The following is a 7216-nucleotide window of genomic DNA, read 5'->3' as shown; positions in this document are numbered from 1 at the left end:
TCGTCAAAATCAAATAAGTGAATTTGGAGATATCGTTGATTATAATAAAGTTGTCTCATTCTTCCCTAAGGTGTTCTACTATGGACCCATGATTGAAACAGAAGTTTGAAAATATCCCGAAATAGAGATGTTGACTTTCGTTAGAGTATTTTACGTATAAAAAGGTCCTCTTTGACATGGATTTGGAATCGTCAAAACTAAATAAGTGAATTTGGAGATATCGTTGGTTGTAACAAAGTCTCATTCTTCCGTAAGGAGTTCTACTATGAACACATGGCTGAAATAGAAGTATGAAAAACATCCCGAAATCGAAATTTGGACTTTCGTTAGAGTATTTTATGTATCAAAATGTCGTCTTTGACATGGATTTGGAATCGTCAAAATCAAATAAGTGAATTTGGAGATATGGTTGATTGTAACAAAGTTGTCTCATTCTTCCATAAGGTGTTCTACTATGGACCCATGGCTGAAACTAAACTTTCCAAAACAGCTCGAAATTGGAAGTTGGACTTTCATTAGAGTATTTTGTTTATCAAAATGTCCTCTTTGACATGGATTTGGAATCGTCAAAATAAAATAAGTGAATTTGGAGATATGGTTGATTGTAACAAAGTTGTCTCATTCTTCCATAAGGTGTTCTACTATGGACCCATGGCTAAAACTAAACTTTCCAAAACAGCTCGAAATTGGAAGTTGGACTTTCATTAGAGTATTTTGTTTATCAAAATGTCCTCTTTGGCATGGATTTGGAATCGTCAAAATCAAATAAGTGAATTTGGAGATATCGTTGATTATATTAAAGTTGTCTCATTCTTCCCTAAGGTGTTCTACTATGGACCCATGATTGAAACAGAAGTTTGAAAATATCCCGAAATAGAGATTTTGACTTTCGTTAGAGTATTTTACGTATAAAAAGGTCGTCTTTGACATGGATTTGGAATCGTCAAAACTAAATAAGTGAATTTGGAGATATGGTTGATTGTAACAAAGTTGACTCTTTCTTCCTTAAGGTGTTCTACTATGGACCCATGGTTGAAACTGAAGTTTCCAAAAAATCTCGAAATCGGTATCTGTACTTTCATTAGAGTATTTTGAGTATCAAAATGTCATCTTTGACATGGATTTGGAATCGTCAAAATCAAATAAGTGAATTTGGAGATTTCGTCGATTGTAACAAAGTTGTCTCATTCTTCCTTAAGGTGTTCTACTATGGACCCATGGCTGAAACAGAAGTTTGAAATACATCCCGAAATCGAAATTTGTACTTTCATTAGAGTATTTTGCGTATTAAAATGTCGTCTTTAACATGGATTTGGAATCGTCAAAATCAAATAAGTCAATTTGGAGATATCGTTGATTGTAACAAAGTTGTCTCATTCTTCCTTAAGGTGTTCAACTATGGACCCATGGCTGAAACTGAAGTTTCCAAAACATCCCGAAATCAGATTTTGGACTTTTATTAGAGTATTTTGTGTCTCAAAATATCATCTTTAACATGGATTTGGAGTCGTCAAAATCAAAAATTTCAATTTCGAGATATCGTTGATTGTAACAAAGTTGTCTCATTTTTCCTTAACGTTTTCTACTATGGAACCATGGTTGAAACTGAAGTTTCCAAAAAATCTCGAAATCGGAATTTGTACTTTCAATAGAGTACTTTGAGTATCAAAATGTCATATTTGACACGGATTTTGAATCGTCAAAATCAAATAAGTGAATTTGGAGATATCGTTGGTTGAAACAAAGTTGTCTCATTCTTTCCTAAGATGTTCTACTATGGACTCATGGCTGAAACTGAAGTTTCCAATACATCCCAAAATCGGAATTTGTTCTTTCATTAGAGTATTTTGTGTATTAAAATGTCATCTTTGACATGGATTTGGAATCATCAAAATCAAATAAGTGAATTTGGAGATTTCGTCGATTGTAACAAAGTTATCTCATTCTTCCTTAAGGTTTTCTACTATGGACCCATGGCTGAAACAGAAGTTTGAAATACATCCCAAAATCGGAATTTGTACTTTCATTAGAGTATTTTGTGTATTAAAATTTCGTATTTAACATGGATTTGGAAAATTGTGGGATTTATTTAAATGAGAAGAAAAGCTTTTATGTAATACCCGGTATTAAATATCAGGAGAAGTTTTGGAAGTTATGGGATCAAAATGAAATTTACAATAGTTTCGGGCCTAAGTGCAATATGCTAACATAAACAGAAGGCGAGGGACTGTGTCAAGTAGATCAACAAAGGTCAAAATGGTTAAAATAAGCAATACTCAACACAATCAAGGGACCTTCAAAGGATTGAAGTCAAAAGCACGCAATTAGGAGCATCCGGGCAAAAGTGCAATTTTTGTAAACTGCCCGAGGGAGATCAAGATGACAAGTTTTTCAGAAATTCCAAAGGGAAATAGGAAATATAAAACCTGAGGGTCATAGTGAAGGTGCTAGATAGTCTAGGGGTATCAAGAAATAAAAGAAAATTCAATTAAAAGTTGGCTGGGGGCTAAAATGCAATTTTTGAAAGTTGCTTGGTGTGAAATCGACCGGCCGCCTATGGCCGCCGGCGGCCGCTTCTGGGGCATCGGGCAGGTCACCCGAAGGCTCTAGGCTAGCCTCCAGGCGACGACGAGGCCGTTGGGAGCTCCCATTGGCCGGAAAATGGCCTTGATGTGATCGGAATTAATGGCCAAAAGATTTTCGATTTGGCCGAATTTTTTGAGGGATCTAGCGCTTGATTTGGTGTTTTTCGATTGGTTTAGAGGCGAGATTTGGGCTTAAGGGATAAGGACGAGCCGGATATGGTAGGGAATCGGGTCCAAAACGAGTATAAAAGGAGGTTTTCGGCCGAGGGTTCAAAAACAAAAATCGCTCAAATTTCTTGTGTTTTTGCTTGAATCGAGCTTGAGGGATAAGGGGCTTTTGTTCCTTGGGTTGAGAGGATCATTTCTGGAGCATTTGGGAGCGTTTGGTGTAGATTTAGAGGGGTTTTGGAAGTTTGGCCGGAAAACCGAACCGCCGCCACCGCGACCTGCAACTGGGTTTTAAACCCACCTCCGGCCACTTTTTCCGACGATTAAGGGCACCATTGAGGTCGCATTGAAGAGCTCTACAAGCCCCTATAAGAATTTAGGGCATTGGACATCGCCGGAATCGGAGAAGACGACCGGAGAAGAAGACTGTGCGGCAGCGCGTGGCAACCACTCGCGGGACCTCTGGGTGGCGCGTGAGGGCGCGTGAGGTATGGTTTTTCTTTTATTTTAATTTCAGAATTTAGGTAAAATTATTTTAAGAATTATCATGGAAACATATTTTGTGAAAATTGATGTTAGGTATTTTTAATGAATTTCCGAAGATAGAAATGTTTGAAAAATAAATAAAAATAGAGAAATTGTGGAAAAATAGAAATATTGATTCTAAAGGTCTTAAATGGTGAAATAGGAATCAATTGGGTCATTGGAAGAAGAATTACACAATTTTTGAGGTGTGGCACGTTTTTCGAGGCAAAATCCAGACTTTTCCGAATTAAGGTGAGTGGTTTGATTTTAGCCTTATCTTGACTCGAAAGTGTCTTAAAGTGCTTTTGGTGAGTTCTTGTGAGTATTTGTACGCTCCTAGACTTAGCTCATTTTACAAGGCATTTACTTACATTCGTTGTGTCAATATTGCATTAACTGTTTATTTTTAAAAGTATTGGTGCATGGCGTGTAAATTTTCATATCATATAGGGTCAAGTCTAATTGCATCGTTGGGTCCATATGGGGCGGTAAGGGGTCTACTTGAGATTGGGACAATGTTAATCCAGGTGAACGGGTGTCACACTGGGGCACTCGAGGGAATAATGTTAAACCAGGTGAACGGGTGTCACGACGGTGCACTCGAGGGATTAACATTGGACCAGGTGAACGTGTGCCACAGTGGGATATTCGAGGGATTAAGTATGTCAAGGTGATATCTCGAGTTAGATGTGTCTTGCATGTTGTCGTATAGTATGCCATGCTCGTATGTCTTTATGCATTGTATATCTGTTTCATGCCTTCACTTAGATGGTTTATCATCTAACATGGGTTATGCCCCTGGAACATTCAACGTTCCAGTCAGGGACAGCTGCGAGGTCGAGGACACGGCCGGTGAATCTGTGGTGTTTATTTGATAATTGTTGTATTACTTTGGAAACACTAGTATTTATAATGTTGTATGTATGAGCAATCGCTCGACGGTGTTGTAATCATTAGTATCAATGTTGTATACACATATCGGTATGGGAACATTTTGTGTGTAACACGTGGTGGGCCACGTCATTTTGATTAATTAAGTATTCCGCTGTGTTTATTTTATCTCGTTCAGTTAAGATTTGTTATTTCTAGCTAAATGAGTAAGACTGGAACTCTCGGGGTATATATCTGCATGAGGAGTGGTTCTTTTGATCACCGCGGGAGCCGGATGTAGTTTTACGACGGGTGTTTCATCTGCATGTGAAGATTGTGCTCACAGGCGCCGCGGGTATCAAAGAAAAAAGAAACCCCGGAAATTTCCTTATAGTGACATGCCTGTATAGGGCGGGGTGTTACATTTTATGTCTTTCAAGTGGTCTCTCATGTGATGGTGGAAAATAGTCTCATTAATTTAAATGGGAAAGAAATGATAATTCAAGGGATGAGATTAATTCTTGAATTGGGAAAGTGATCCAATGGATGAGATTAATCAAGAAAGGAGCACATGGATTGTGCTTCTTGTGTTTTCTCCAAGAGAGAAGTCTTGGTTATTAAAATGGATGGTGGAGATTTAATTCTCCCTTAAGCACATGGATTGTGCCTTTAGTGAATGGCTAGGATACATTCTTGAAATATGGGAAATCTAGTATAAAAAGGCAAGTGTGGGAGACTTGTCTCCCTTTTGGCCATTTGTAGAAATGAAGAAGGAAGAAAAGAAAGAAAGAGAAAGAAGTCTCCATGGAGGGAAAGGTGAAGAAAGAAAGAAGATGATGAAGAAAATCAAGACAAGTATTTTTTCTTCTCTTTATTTTTGGTGTGCTTGTATGCAAAAAATTAAGTGGCTTGTTGAAATGCCATTTTAGGTGGGAGAAAGTGATGTTGGAAGCTCTCTTGAAGTGAAGATTTAATTATTCAAGAAGAGGGAAGGGATGGCCCCATGGGAGGGTGGCCTTGCAATGGGTTTTAAATATGTTTCATAAATGTATATTGTAACACCCCAAATTTCTTGAGCGTGTTATAACTTAGGATTTCAGGAATATAAAAATTTTTCATATAACAATAGCTGTCATACATCACACAATATCCCAAAAACCCAAATTTACACCTTCTCAGCTTAACAAACCCAATAATCGAATAGCTCAGATAGGCGTTAAAATCTTGAATGCAGAAGATAGATCGAACCTGATATGGTTCACAACCATAATACTTTATTTATCATAAAATTGTTCAAGACGTTTACAAAATGAATTACATGAACATCATCTCTCGCAAGATATAACTGAACGTCTTAAACATATCCAAAATTACATAGATTCACGCATAAATAAAAATATGCTAAACATGCTACAAGCAGTAATTTAAGCTAATTCTTCAGCTACCTCATTTCCCTTATAGCCGCTCGTCGAACCTGGAACGTTTGAATATTCCAGGGACATAGTCCAATTAGAAGATGAATCTTCTAGTGAGAAACTCCAAAAACAGTTTATATCGATGCATGATCAGGTATAAAATGTATGAGAAGACAACGAGAACTACTCTGAAGTGCCTCGTGAACACGTCAGCCTCCTCCAATGAGAGCTTTCTCAATGGCGCACGCATAGCGCCTCTCGGGAGGTCCCTAATCATGTCACTTCGGCCCAACTTCATAGAACTCATGCAAGCACCACATCTATTGTGCCTTAGACTCACGGTCTTCCCCACGAGAGCTTTCTCGATGGCGCACGCACAGCGCCTCTCGGGGGATCTCCGACTTTTTCCCTCGGCCAACAATAAATAGGTACAACAGTATGGCCACACGAATTTTATAAATGCAACAGTTAAAAAGCCAATAGCATATAATTTTCAGAAAAATACATTTCGTATATGCATCATGATTTCACGTAAGAGAATAACAAGCGTTTATGTGTAAGAACTTCACGAAATACGTCTCATGCAATAGAAGTCTCCCATAAGAGAATAAAAATAGGATTTGGAGTATAGGAGTCTCACCTTGTTGAGTTATCTCTTCGACGATATAATTTTACAGCAAACGGCATAGGTTTCTGCAGAAAATATGTGTTTTGGTAAATCTAACCTCAAATATTTTTATATAAAGTTAAAGGGTATTAAAGTAGGGGCAGAACTAGAAAATTTCATGTAAAAAGGACCTTTCACGCGCCCTCACGCGCCCCAAGAATGATGGCCACGCGCCTCCACGAGCAGCCATTATTTGGCGTGTGTAACTCACGCGCAGGCACCAGATTCCGAACAGCAACCTGTCGGTTTGGTATTTCGGTCATATCTCCCTCGTTTTAACTCTGATTCGACCCCCGTTTGAACCTACGCAACCCTATCTTCCCCCTCTACAAGATTATCAAAAAAAATTAGACTTACCTCGCCTTTTTGCTGACTGATTTTGGCGAATTCGGCGAAGACCCGCAACTCCGACGAGGCTCGTTCTCCGCCGCTTCTTCGCCGCTTTCTTCCCGCCTTCTTGCCGAACCTCCTTCTCTCTCTCTAGAGTAAGCTCCTCCTCTTAGAGTGCTTAACTCCTCAAATTTGTTTGGAATGGTTTGAGAGCAACTCAAGGTGCCTATTTATAGAATCCTTCAACCAATGGTGTTATGCCACTTGTCACAATCTTAGCCATGGACTCCAAAGACTCAAAGCCATAATTGAGTGGCTTTTGAAATCCAAAACTAGAGTTAATCCATCTTTTGAAATCCAAGCTAAAACCCTAAACTTCTTTCAAATAACACTTTGGCCCATATTTCAAGTTTTCAACTTTAACATTTCACCACCTAAGCTCATAATTTCATCATTCTTTCGTTTGGATAATTTCTCTAATTAGAATTATACCCTCAAACATCAAATTTATTGAGAAACTTAAAATTCCAGAATTATTAACTCAAAATTACTCAATATATACGATTTTTCGGAAGCCCTTTACCATTATTCGGTATTTTTAGGTTATAACTTAGCTTAACCGAAAACCATTTCTGATTTGATTTCTTTCAGTGCAA

The 7216-nt window shown here is 38.2% G+C and overlaps 1 long non-coding RNA gene across 1 annotated transcript; it reads right to left on the bottom strand.

Moving 5' to 3' along the window:
• Window positions 1-5415: 5415 nt before the first annotated feature.
• On the bottom strand, window positions 5416-6735 carry LOC127804922 (uncharacterized). Its single transcript, XR_008023770.1, has 3 exons — window positions 6588-6735; window positions 6204-6256; window positions 5416-5622 (listed from the first exon to the last, which is right to left on the bottom strand). It is a non-coding gene; the product is annotated as an uncharacterized LOC127804922 (long non-coding RNA).
• Window positions 6736-7216: the final 481 nt, after the last annotated feature.

This window comes from Diospyros lotus, chromosome 6 (assembly GCF_014633365.1).
Source record: "Diospyros lotus cultivar Yz01 chromosome 6, ASM1463336v1, whole genome shotgun sequence".
Taxonomy (NCBI): Eukaryota; Viridiplantae; Streptophyta; class Magnoliopsida; order Ericales; family Ebenaceae; genus Diospyros; species Diospyros lotus.
Note: the sequence above shows the minus strand (reverse complement) of the source record. Positions and strands in the feature narration are given on the sequence as shown.